This window comes from Sus scrofa, chromosome 2 (genome assembly GCF_054392235.1).
Source record: "Sus scrofa isolate SSC_HxYL_T2T_F1_AM1 chromosome 2, Sscrofa_HxYL_maternal_Yorkshire_Landrace_v2.0, whole genome shotgun sequence".
In the NCBI taxonomy this organism is placed as follows: Eukaryota; Metazoa; Chordata; class Mammalia; order Artiodactyla; family Suidae; genus Sus; species Sus scrofa.
Genome location: NC_139384.1, coordinates 107,942,903 through 107,956,010, shown reverse-complemented (window position 1 = coordinate 107,956,010; position 13,108 = coordinate 107,942,903). Strand labels below are relative to the sequence as shown.

Sequence of the window (13,108 nt, the reverse complement as noted above, 5' to 3'; positions counted from 1 at the left end):
AGCATACTCTGGTAGCCAGGTGGAGATTAGTTAGTTCAAATGGCTAAAGGAGAAGTTTTTACTTGTGGATTATCTATTCTCCTAAAAGCAACTTTTAAATGGTAACTTGCTTTTCAGTTTATTCAAAGGTATGTTACATGGTTTGGAAAGCTATACCTTCTATTGCAAAATGCTAAATGTATGTATTTATAAGTATTAGATATGAATATGAGTATTTATATAAACTGGGATCTGGATCTCCTCTAAGAGACTGTGAACCCTGGATATTATGCAGTACTGGTGTTGGGAGTTCCCTTGTGGCACAGAGTTAAGTATCTGGTGTTTGCACTGTAGCAGCTCTGGTCACTACTGTGGTACAGGTTTAATTCCTGGCCCAGGAATCTCCATATGCTGTGAAGGTGGCCAAAACCCAAAAATGACAGGTGCTGACATTTTGTATGTTTTGATTATGTCAGTACTGAAGACAAAGTTAACTTCTTTTACCCCATTGTTGTACTAATCTGAATCGTTATGTATATATGCCATTTTAAAAAAGGCACATCAGTCGTAAATCTGCTTTGACTACCTTGAAATAATTTAACAGAAGATTCTTTACATTAAAAAGAGATATTAGGCCACCAAACACATTTGGAACAGGTATGATCTGAATTTCCTTCTCTGTGTATGTTTATAATCTCATTCAACTGAGTTGAATATGATATACACTTGGTTGCTTTGTTTAAAAGGCATGCTTTTTTCTTTATACAATGGAATGCTAAAAATTGTAAGCTTGTTTATGGCATCATGAAATCATATGGATATATGGCAATTTTTATTATTGATTTTTCTTATAATCTTAGTTTATATAGATTAGACAATTATTTTTTAAAATATAGTTTTAAATGAGACCTTGGAGTAGTTTTAAATAAAATGATATAAGACCAACTTCAATTGAGGTGGCTCTTCTGCATTTTGTAGAAAGTGACAATATACTCTCATTTACAGTAAATTATACAAGTTACTTTCTTGTGCTTTAGACACTGATTTTTTTTGCATCAGAACCTGTTGTTAAAAATATTTGAAAAAATATGTAAAAAGAAGACAATAAATGATCGGGTTTTCTTATAGAGTGGCAGTGTCATTTGTCCAGAAGGGGGAGCTCTCTGTCCGCATGCAGCAGAGCATATCAGACAGTCTAGTATCTTATCTGATGCTTGGAAATTGTCTGACAGGAAAATATCAACATAAACCATGCGATTTGCCGCTGGAGCACGCTGGACCTCATCTGCTTAAAAAGATGCACGGATATAGTCATCACAGTTCATAATTTAATAAACTGCTAAAAAAGCCACACATTTTCATTTTAGCGACTTTGGTCTCACAACTAAATTCACGTTGCTACAAAGACATTTGAATTTTGCACTAATATGTCATGAGCACTGCACCCATTGCAAATTAATGAGTCTCTGAATAGCACTGTGCATTTGTCATTTGAATTTATGCTAATGCAATGAGGTCTCCTGGAGATGCTGATAGTCCATAGCAGCTGCTCGAACCACAGAATGTACCGGCACTTCCCTTCTACTTTATATTGCTACCTCTTTTCTTGGCTTTTCTGGCCTGTCACTAAGGCGGCAGTCCTGTAGCTGGTTATTGATAAGGCTACTAATTATCTTTGACTTTACACTATTGGCCTGACCCCCAACACTGAGCAGAAATAATGGATCAGTGTTGAGAGAATTATGTACATCACACTGTGACAGCCTCAGACCAAAAGGTCAGAAGGAGTTCATCAAGAACCAACGATATTTAAAAAGAATGTTGGCATGGAAATTGCTAATATTTTACAGTAATATTGTATAATTGATATCAATAGGTCAGTCTAAGCAAGTGACTGTAATTTTTATAATCATAATGAATAGCATTATATGTGTATGCAAAAAGAGGGTGGTTCTTTCAGTTACTTCTCTTTTCTATTCAGTCTATTCTATTGCAATTTAAGTAAATGGTCATGGCAATGCTGCTGGGTTATTAGGGCGTCTGAGACTTTATTATGGTTGTACAAATTGCCTGTGGGTCAAAGAGATGTGGTGACACAATTGGATCTTGTGCTGGGATTGTTGACATAGGGGGCATGTATGTTGGAGGGAGACACAAAATAACTATTTTCATAGGACCCAAGTCAGTGAAAAAAGGTTTGCAGTGTACGTTATTTTCTTTCCCCAAGACTTAATTATGACATTAAAAAAAATTTATTTGACTGACTTCTAGAATGAACAATGAAGGTATATAGAGTTTATTCTGATAAATTCAGGAAATCAGATATGGTATTTAGAAGTGTCGTGTGAAAATTAAGCAGAAAATTAAAAGCTAACAGCAAAAGTATACTTTAGATTATGGACTTTTAGAAAATTGCTACTGAATTTAAGAAATGTTCTTTTTTTCCTGAGGTCAAAGAAAAGCATGCAAACTTTTTCTTTTGAATAGAAAAAAACTCATTTTTAAAAACAGAGACAAATAGATGCACACCTTGGTTAAAAAAATAGTATTGTTAGCATTCATTTTTTAGACTGTTAAAGAAGCTAAGTAAGAGTTGATTCCTGAATTATCACCTGGGGGCAAAAATAAACATTCCTAGGTAGAGATGTATTAATGATTTGTTAAAGATGTAAGGAAGTATGGAGTATAGCATTAAAAGTGACCTATTAATATCAAGTACCCAAGAATGAGAAGACTTTTTTCTTATGAAACTCGTAAAAGGAAGGGAATTTTTATCCTGACTCCACAGCCGAGTAAGCTGCTCAGAGCACCAGCCCCAGGAGATGAAAATACTGCTGTTTGTCTCTACCTGCTGGCACCACCCTCAAGGTTAAAGGGCCAGTGGAAAGAAAGAAACTTGACTGAGAAGGCAGCACTTAGAACTTTTACCACAGTGCCTCCGTTTTCCATCAAGGCAGGGAGACGTTTTCACTCTTCTTGGAAAAACTTTGAAATGTAAACTGTTTCGATTGATGGCTCCTTCTGGCCCTGGCAACTCTTTTTGGTAGCTGGTGCTCTTTCTGTAATACTTGTTAAAAACGTCTCCGTAGCAAAGATGTTGTTTTTTATGTGATTTTTTTTTTTTTAAGTCAGCGCATGTGTGAGTACAGACAGGCTCTCATCTTGCTCGGCGGAGACTGGCAGGTGAACACCTACTCCTGTTGCCCTTATTCATTTGCAATACTTTATAAGATTAGTCTCTTTGAAAGCTGTTTTCAGTCTAAACTGTCAATCCTCTTCGAATGTGGTCCCTCTCACTGGGAATGACTTCTTAGAACTCGTGAGAATGCTGTGGCCTGAAAGTCCCTGTCTTAGCCCAGAGATGCTTCCACGAGTCTCTGATAACCTGCTCCTAAACCTTGTACAGCAGGGCTGCTTGGGGGCAGCTTTAAAAACCTGGACAAACATCTAAGGTATCATATGTTTTAGGGCAGTCTTTCAACTGCATATGCAACTTCCACCTCCATCCATATAATTGTATTCATTTTACCTTGTGTTGGAAATTCCATTTTTGATCAGTCACCTATGAAATGACTGTGTGTATGTGATATTTTTACATTCTTGTGACATTCTTAAGCTATATCCATGTGGAAAGAATTTAGGTGGTGAAATTGATCAATCTGCTTAAACAGATTGATTTAGAGAGTGAAATTGGCCAAACTGCATAAACCAGTGTGAAAAACACCCATTTTAGTCTAAATGTTGACTGCTTATTTTGATCTGATGAACTTAACAATGGTTAAATTATTTCTTTATCCTGTTCTATTTAGAATCAGGTTCATGAGCTACATATTATTATTCATTAGGGTTATTTTCCTTTGTCTGATTATATTGGATGCATTATTTTATTCTTCTCTGTTTTGTTGCTGTTGCTTTTCTGAAAGGTTGTGCTCCCTTGAATTCACCATGAAGAGGAAAGCCGTGTGACCTCTTCCCAGTGGAGCCACCCTCTCCCTAGTGTTTCTCAGTCTGAGTTCTCCCACTTGCCAGACATTCTGCCTGGCAACTGCACATTCTGAGGCAGTGAGGCTGCAAAGCAATGGAGGTTTGGCTTGGAAGTGTTAAGACAGGTGCTGATTAAGCATATAGTTTTGGGAGTTCCTGTTATGGCGCAGCAGAAATGAAACCATCCAAGAGGGTATGGGTTCGATCCCTGGCTTCGATCAGTGGATCAGGGATCTGACCAATGCTGTGAGCTGCGGCATACGTCACAGACGCAGCTCAGATCCTGTGTTGCTGTGGCTGTAGTGCAGGCTGGCAGCTGTAGCTCTGATTTGACCCCTGGCCTGGGAATGTCCTTATGCTGCAGGTGCAGCCCTAAAAAAAAAAGTGTATAGTCTTAAGGACAAAAAGCCATGCTGGTTGTAATCCTCTTCAGCCAAGGGGTTGCTCAATAGCTCAGAGATTCTTCTTTCCCTCCATTCTATTATTATACACACACAAAAACACACACACACATACTCTCATATATTCATGCACACACATTCCCTCACATATGCACATATACACATGCACCTACACACATATATACACACACACACACACACGTGTACACACTTTCCCTCATACACAGACACATATACATTCACACAATTCCTTCACACACACACATATACATTTCCTCATATATGTACACACATATGCATATAAAATTTATATGCCCATTATCTCATATACGCATGTATATATACACAAAGACTGGAATTATCATATTTTATTGTTTTTAATTTTTAAAATTACAAGCAATAAGAAACACTTGTGTAAAGTTATAAAAATTTTCTCAAATTAAAATTATTTACTGAAATAGAGGTAAATTTATCCCCTCCAAAATCAATATGAAACATTTAATTTCTTTCTTATGGCATTAAAAATTTAGGTAATGATAGATTCTGTTTCATCTCAACATTTAAGTACATATGAACTTGATGTATTATGATTCCTGAGCAGTATGTACAAGCTCTACTTCAAGGTCCCTGCCTTCAAGAAGCTTATAATATTGTGTGAAAACAAGATAGAAACAATATAAACAATATAACATAAATATAAATAAATATGAGGTCTAAACAATGTAAAATTATTCATTTGTATTAAAGTGAAAAATGCTGGATAATTTTTTGAGAACAATATTCTTTATTTCTTATATATAATTCTTAAATTCTTTGTTTTTTAGAATATGTGGGCAAAATGCAACTCAGAAACGAAATGACAGACAGGTTTGCAAGGTGAGTACTTTGCTTGCTTCTTTTTTCTGTTTCATCCTAGCAGGGATCTTAGGCTACACTGAAACCTAATCCCTATTGCCATGAACAATATTTGAATTAGTTCAATTAGAGACCAAACATAGTATGAGACCTTTCTGCAGGCCCAAGTGAAATCCTGGGATCACTGGTCTTCTTCACAAATGATTCAGTTTTCAGTAAATTCCTGCCCTTAAAAGCTTGCTTGCTTTATTACCATGGCTGAAGAGAATTATGGCAACTCACTCTCAGGGAGGCCTTAATGTTCTCATTTATAGAGTGAAGATATATTTGTAAACATTTTAAACAATTAGATGATATCTAAGAAGACTAAAGAAAATAATTTTCTATACTTCCAAATAACAGTGTCATGAAGTTCCAATTTTTACTTTAGGATCCTGGAGAATAATGCATAGTAAAAGAAAGCAACATAAAACAAACAAAACCCGATGAAAAACAGTATCTAAAGGTATTTAAGTTGAAATATGTTTTGAGTTTAATTAAAAAGTAGTGGAAAGTGTAGTTCCCATCGTGGCGCAGTGGTTAATGAATCCGACTAAGAACCATGAGAGTGTGGGTTTGATCTCTGCTCTTGCTCAGTGGGTTAACGATCCGGCGTTGCTGTGAGGTGTGGTGTAGGTCACAGATTCGGCTCAGATCCTGCGTTGCTGTGGCTCTGGTGTAGGCTGGCTGCTACAGCTCCGATTTGACCCCTAGCCTGGGAACCTCCATATGCCATATGCCGAGGGAGTGGCCCCCAAAATGGCAAAAAGACAAAAAAAAAAAAATAGTGGAAAGAGAAAGTTAAATTAAACCTGGTAAGATTTTTATTTTAGGAATTGAAGATGTAGGTAAGGTAAAAACAGTGAGAGAAGAAGCAGCTCGGAGAGAGAGTAGGGAGAGAGTGGGGGAGAGATAGAGGTGGGGAGCCTGGGGTGTGAAATTGTGGTAAGAGCACAACATGATATCTACCACTTAAATTTTAAGTGTGTAATACAGTAATGTTAACTATAGGCACTAGGTTGTACAACACATCTCTAGAAATTTATTTCTCTTGCATAACTATATACCAGTTGAACAACTCCTCTCCCCTCCCCCTTTCCTCAGCCCCTAGCCAGCACTGTTCCACTCTTTGCTTTTATTATTCGGCCTTAAAAGAGATGTAAATCCTGGGAGTTCCTATTGTGGCTCAGCAGCTTAAGAACCCAACATAGTGTCTGTGAGGATGTGCGTTCAATCCCTGGCCTTGCTCAGGGGGTTAAGTTTCTGGTATTGCAGCAAGTTGCAGCATAGGTCATAGATCTGGTGTTGCCATGACTGTGGTGCAGGCCAGAAACTGCAGCTCTGATTTGATCCCTGGCCTGGGGACTTCCATATGCTTCAGGTATGGCCCTAAAAAGAAAAAGAAGTAAATCCTGCTGTATGTAACTTCACAGGTGAACCTGGAGGACATTATGCTAAGTGAAATAAACCGATCATAAGGACAAATACTGCATGATTCCACTTATATGAGGTGTGTAAAATAGTCAAACTCATAGAAGCAGAGAGTGGGAAATGCGTTAGGGAATAGAGGAGAGTGAAAGTGGAAAGGAAAGTTGTATGCAAATGGAATTGCTTTGAGTACCTCAATGAATCTCTGGTATCATCTTCCAAGTTCTTTAGCTTGGTTTGCTTTTACTGAATCACTCACTTTTCTGCTTCTTTCTTCTGCAGATACTGGGAAGTGAAGTTAAAAAGACTCCTGAACTCCAAAGGTACAGAGAAATGTGTACCATTCTGATTGTTTATACTATGTAGAGGGAGGAGCAAAGACATTTTAAAACTTACAAGTGCATTGATAAGAAATTTTTGAAGAGAGGAAATGTGAGTCTGCATCTAACATTTATTTAAGGTCACTTGAGAGCTCTTTAAATCAATAACACGAAAGAAATTAAAGAGCTAAGAATATGATTTGAACAATGTCTGTATAATATAATGACAGGGTTGTTTGTGGGGACTCATCCAATTCATGCGGTGACATTAAAATAAATTTTGATTTTTTTTTAAAAGCAGGAAACAGAGTATTACATGTGAACTAAAGCCCTATAAAACAATGCAGCTGATCCTGAAAATATGATCCATGGCCCTTATTTTTGGTTAGGTGACTAGCGAACTTCAGTTTCACAAGCCTGTAAAGCCCATGTCACATCCCTTGGCCTCTTTGTGTTCCCTTGAGGACCCAGTTTAAGGGTATGATCTTGAAGGATAGGACAGGCATGTAGGAAGTGCTTGCCAAATGATTTATTTTGCTAAAATATGATAATTGGCTTAGTTGGACTTGGTAGCTTAAAAATCATAAATGGTATTAAAAAGATGTCTACATTTCTGCATCTTTCCAAAAAAAAAAGAGCCTTCAGAAATCTTATCTGGCATTATGAAAATAGACCCCACAGAAGATTGTTCTCTTTCCTCCTCCCACTCCCCAATTTAAATCAACTAATTAAGAAAGACTGTAAGTAGAAGGGAATGATTAACTCATTAACTTAATCATTGTCATACTTGTGAATATGGACTTGTACCAGAGTTAAGAGGTTAATGAATTCAAATATATTGTCAAAACTGTCTATGGTTTTCAAAGAAGAGGATTTTATGTTCTGTAGTTTGTATGCTTAGAAGTTAGAACTCAACTGTGATAAAGTGTGACATCAATATAAGTTCCTGAAATTGTGCAGAGAATGGTGGGTAGGAAAAAAATAAAAAATTTCTCCTTATTGTTGTCACCAAGACCAATGCAACTTTCAAGGCAACTGCCTCCAATACGATCTTCATTCTTCACATATGTTTTTCTTTCTTATCTGGGTGTCTGGAAACTAACTTGCTTGGGCATAGGCTGTCCACACACAGGGATGTTTGAGATCCTAGATTTCAGTCCTTGGTCATGTTCTCTTCTTATTATGAATGTTTTATAGCAATTTTAGGTCTAATATATGCTGAAACTTTAAAATTATGTACCTAGCCCAGCTCTCTCTGAATCCATTTCCCACCTTGTTATTCATCAAGTATTGCTGGCTAGGTGCAGTGGATCCAGTGGTTCACAGAACAGATATAGCTCCTATCCTGGCAGTGCTTACAACCTGGGGAGATGCCTTCAATAAATGATACAAATAAATATCTAATTATAAATTGTGGTTAGCATTCAATAAAGCACAGAAAATGATGAGGGATCATCATCTTTCATGATGGGACCTGATTTAGATAATGAAGCTTTTCTAAGAAGCAATTATATTGGAACCTGAAGATTGAGCAGGAATGAGCCAGGGAAAAGTTGGGAGAATGAGAATTCTAGACAAAGGTAAGAGCACACGCAAATGTCTAGAGGTAGGAAAGAGTCTGGCATTCTGACGAAACTGAACGAAGGCACATGTGCCTGCAGAATAGTGAGAGAGCGGATGATGTAAGATGAGACTAGAGAAGAAGACAGAAAAAGAGCCTGCAGAGATTTTGCCGACCATGGGGCTTGAAATTTCATTTTATGAGAAATAGAAAACCACTGAAAAGTTTTAAGAAGCAATGACATGATTAGAGTTTTGCTTAAAGAAGATGTCTAGGGTAATATTTGTGGAACATATTCTGGAGGAGGGAACATAGTAGAAACATGAGAAGAGTGATCTGGCTGAGAGAGAAATGTGCCTCAAGAAAGAAGATGGAGATGGAGAGAAGGACATGATAGATTCAAGATATAATTGATTGACAGAATATAGATATTGGCTAGATATTGAATGATAGGTAGAACTGATAGATCAGATCCCTGTAGAACCATGTGTAGTTGGAAAGGGTTTGGGAGAAGGCCTCATTTGTCAGAGGTTTCCTACCCTACTAACTATACAAAAATTGCATGATAATGTGGCACAACTCCAAGGGGACCATCACAATGTTTCCATGTGCTTGGTGTCCCCTAGAGTTGTGCGATGCAATGACTCTGTGGCTGTGGATTATTGAATGTGCTCTGTTGCCTGTAAGGAATACAAAATAGGATGTTATTTGTGTTAAGGGCTCCCATGTATGGCCAGGCTCTCCTCGGGGGCTGGCTTAGGACAAGAAAGTACAATCTGTCATGGAATTTTGTCGTTTCCTGGGGTGGGGGGACGGGGGGAGAATTTTGCTAAGTGACCTACTCTGAGCATTTAATAATTCACTGTCCAAAGGTTGCTGTTGTGCAATTTGTATGCCCGAAAGGCCAATTTTATTTTATTTTATTTTTCATTTTTTAAAAATTAAAAAAATTTGGGGTGGTCTTTTTAGAGCTTCACCCACGGCATTTGGAGGTTCCCAGGCTAGGGGTCGAATCAGAGCTATAGCTGCTGGCTTACGCCACAGCAACACAGATCCGAACCGTGTCTGTGACCTACACCACAGCTCATGGCAATGCTGCATCCTTAACCCACTGAGCAAGGCCATGGATTGAACCTGTGTCCTCATAGATGCTAGTCAGATTCGTTTCCACTGAGCCAAGACAGGAGCTCCCTTCTTTTAATTATGTACTAGCAGTATCCGTGTTTCGTTAGTCAGGTAGCATTTGTATACCACAGATTCACCTCTTCAGATTATACAAGATGTTAATTCACTTCTTCAGATAACTTGGATGCACTTTTAAAAAATTGATAATTCTGCTATATAATTTACTGCTTAAGCAAAATATCTACTCAAAGTGTTGGATATCTTATTTCTATGGTGGGCCAATAATCATTAGCCAACACAAGAAAGTAAATTCCCAAGCACTCAAACCAAAGCAGTTTAATCTATTTTCTGGTGAGAGACATAAATGTATTTTTCACTTCATACAAAAATATAATTTTATGTCATGGTCAGTTAAGGAATGAGAGCCACTGAGGGGAAAGAGAAAGAGGAGAAGTATGAGAACAGAATCTTTTACTCGTTGTGCTTTGAATCCTTATAATTCTTTGTTCTGCTGCCTAAGCCCTGAATTTCCTTTCCAAAGGCTTGAAAAAGCACCTTTCTCCTCCCAAGAGTTATTGAAAGCCGTGACTGTTGTTTTCCCCCCATTATCTCATTCTTGACCACTCTAGTATTGCTATAACCTGTGCCTCTGCTTCTCCCTCTTCTCAGCTCATCTTTATCCGAAGGTCGAGGTCTTCCCCGTGCGCATAATGGGAACATGGGACCTGGCACCTCTGTAAACCATCTCTTTCCTGGCGATTTAAGTCCTGTTGCTTTTGCTTTGTTCATGTTTCCTTCTATACTCAATCTTAAATGCTGAAACCAACACTGTGGGACATACCTGCCTTTTTTGTGAGAATCTCAGAATGAGAATGAAGTGTTGTGCATGATGTAGGCACCTCAGCCATACAGTTAGAATTCTATTTTGGACATTTGCACAACTGGATGAGCTTATCAGTCAAGAAATGGGTGTTGGGTAGGCAATTAATAAGGAAGCTTGCCAGGGGCTTAATGAAATGAAGTTCATGACTAGTTTCAGTGTATTGTCTGGTTCTTCCTCACCAATCTAATTAAAGCACAGATTTGAGAGCTAGCGGAGAGAATTGAATCCTGATTAATTTTCATGCTGGTAAGACCTTAAATAGATTTCTTACCTTCTTTGGGCTTTAAAGTCTATAGTAATTTGGCATGCACACAATAACTTTCTAAGTGCTGAGTCATTTTTCCAAGAGAACAAAGCTTCTAGAAAGCTCAGTGGATGGCTTTTCACTTCATGTAACCTGGAGTCGACTTCAGATGTTGCCCCCAAATTGAAGGGCATACCCTGCCTTGGTTGGGCCAAAAGCCCAGTGAATGCCAAGGGCCAGCACCATGTCTGCTTAGTGACTGTTGTCAACTGCCTCACCGAGGCTGCTGATGTTGAAACAAATTCCTTTTGGAAAAAGGCCAGATTCTTCTGTGTCTTTTGTGGGGGGTGGGGGGAAGCTCTAGAATTTTATAGCATATGTTTATATTTGTGTAGTCAGCAAGTTTTCTAATTAAGTGGGAATTAGTGTGGTTTACCAAGTTAGTTAAAATTATTGCCTTTAAACACCAAATTAGACTGTAAAATATAACTTCCAACATTGTGTATAATGATAATATATAGTGTTCAGTATGTGTAAACATTGTTTTAATTGCTTAACTTATATTAGTTCATTTTATCCTCACAGTTTTATGAGATTAATTTTCTTTTGTTAACCTCAGTTAATATATCATGATGCGAAGGCAAAAAGAGGTTGAGTGATTTGCCTAAATTACACAAAAACTCAGGGTAACACAAAAGCTGCCACTTTTTTTTTTTCCTAGAAGAGTCTGGCATAACAAAACTCAGTGAACCCTACATGGACTGCTATTTACAACTTATCCTTATAAAAAAAACCATCAGCGGGTGCCTGATTTAGAGGCTAACTGAATTGAGCTTCAGTGATCAGAAGAGAAGATTGGAATACTGAGATGACTGTGTAGAGGGCAATATAGAAAGTTTAGGAGTGTCAAAAAATTCGAGGTACAAAGGATAGATAGCTTGGAATTTTTTTTTTTTTTTTTTGCTCTTTAAGGCTGCATCCTCAGCATGTGGAGGTTCCCAGGATAAGGGTCAAATCAGAGCTGTAGCCACTGGGCTATGCCACAGCCACAGCAACATCAGATCTGAGCCACATCTGCAGCCTACACTACAGTTCATGGCAATGCTGGATCCTTAACCTACTGGGTGGGGCCAGGGATGGAACCCACAACCTCATGGTTACTAGTTGGATTCATTTCTGCTGCGCCACGATGGAAACTCCAAAGATCTCTTGGAGTTTTGTGGGGATAAATTATAGATAAAGCATGAAGAAATGGATAATGAAGTAACTTTAGGGAAAGCAAGCAAGGTTAATTCAGGGAACTTAAATGGACAGAGACAGTCCTGATGCTGATCCATATTTGAGTTGTTTAGAGAAGATAATTTTATTTTATTTTTTAAAGTATAGTTGGTTTATAATGTGTAAATTTATGTTGTGCAACAAAGTGATCCAGTCATATATATATATAAATACATATATAATATATACATATATATAATATATACATTCTTGTTCTCATACTATCATCCATCATGTTCTAGCCCAAAAGAATGAATATAGTTTCCTGTGCTGTACAGTAGGATCTCATTGCTTATCCATTCTAAATCTAATAGTTTGCCTCTACTAACACCAAACTCCCAGTCCATCCTCTCCCCCTTGCCAACCACAAGTCTGTTCTCCATGTTTGTGAGTCTGTTTCTGTTTTGTAGATAGGTTCATTTGAGCCATATTTTAGATTCTGTATATAAGTAATATCATTTAGTATTTGTATTTCTCTTTCTTACTTAACACTTAGTATGAGAATCTCTAGTTCCATCCATGTTGCTGCAAATGCCATTATTTTGTTCTTATTTATGGCTGAGTAGTATTCCATTATGTATATGAATCACATCAAAGGAGACAATTTTGATGTTGCATAGAAGCATCAATTGAAACCACGACTGAAAAAGACTGGTTTGCTTTAGTGACCAAAGAGATCTATACAAGTGATTCTGTCCTAGTTTAGGGGAGAAAATAGGGCCAAACACAGGCACAGTAGTCAATAACAGTATGCACTAAGATTGGCTGCAAACATTACACATTTTAACTCATATCTGAATCCAAAGGAATTTTCTTAAACTCAGGAAATGATCAATTGGATGTAAAAATATTATCTTCTTTTAAAATGCCAACGTTTAAAAATGCTTACAAGAATTTGATGGGCTACAGTGGATATGTTTCTTCCTTCCAAGCTCAGTCCTCTCCAAGCCAAAGTTCTCATTTTACAATATATATTTGGTAATGTCACCTCTATTTTCCTAAAATAAACTC

At 37.6% G+C, this 13,108-nt stretch overlaps 1 protein-coding gene across 3 annotated transcripts in view; it reads left to right on the top strand.

Moving 5' to 3' along the window:
- Positions 1-329: 329 nt before the first annotated feature.
- LOC110259422 (endogenous retrovirus group K member 9 Gag polyprotein) overlaps positions 330-13,108 on the top strand; it is a 789,250-nt gene continuing 776,471 nt past the window's right edge. The window contains exons 1-3 of one of the 3 annotated variants that reach the window (XR_014838261.1): positions 330-636; positions 5,189-5,240; positions 6,969-7,009. The gene's annotated coding sequence lies outside the window, so the exon portion shown is untranslated. Of the gene's footprint in view, positions 637-2,782; positions 3,163-5,188; positions 5,241-6,968; positions 7,010-13,108 lie in introns of those variants that run through there. The other 2 variants (XR_014838262.1, XM_085014015.1) reach the window with 2 other exon arrangements.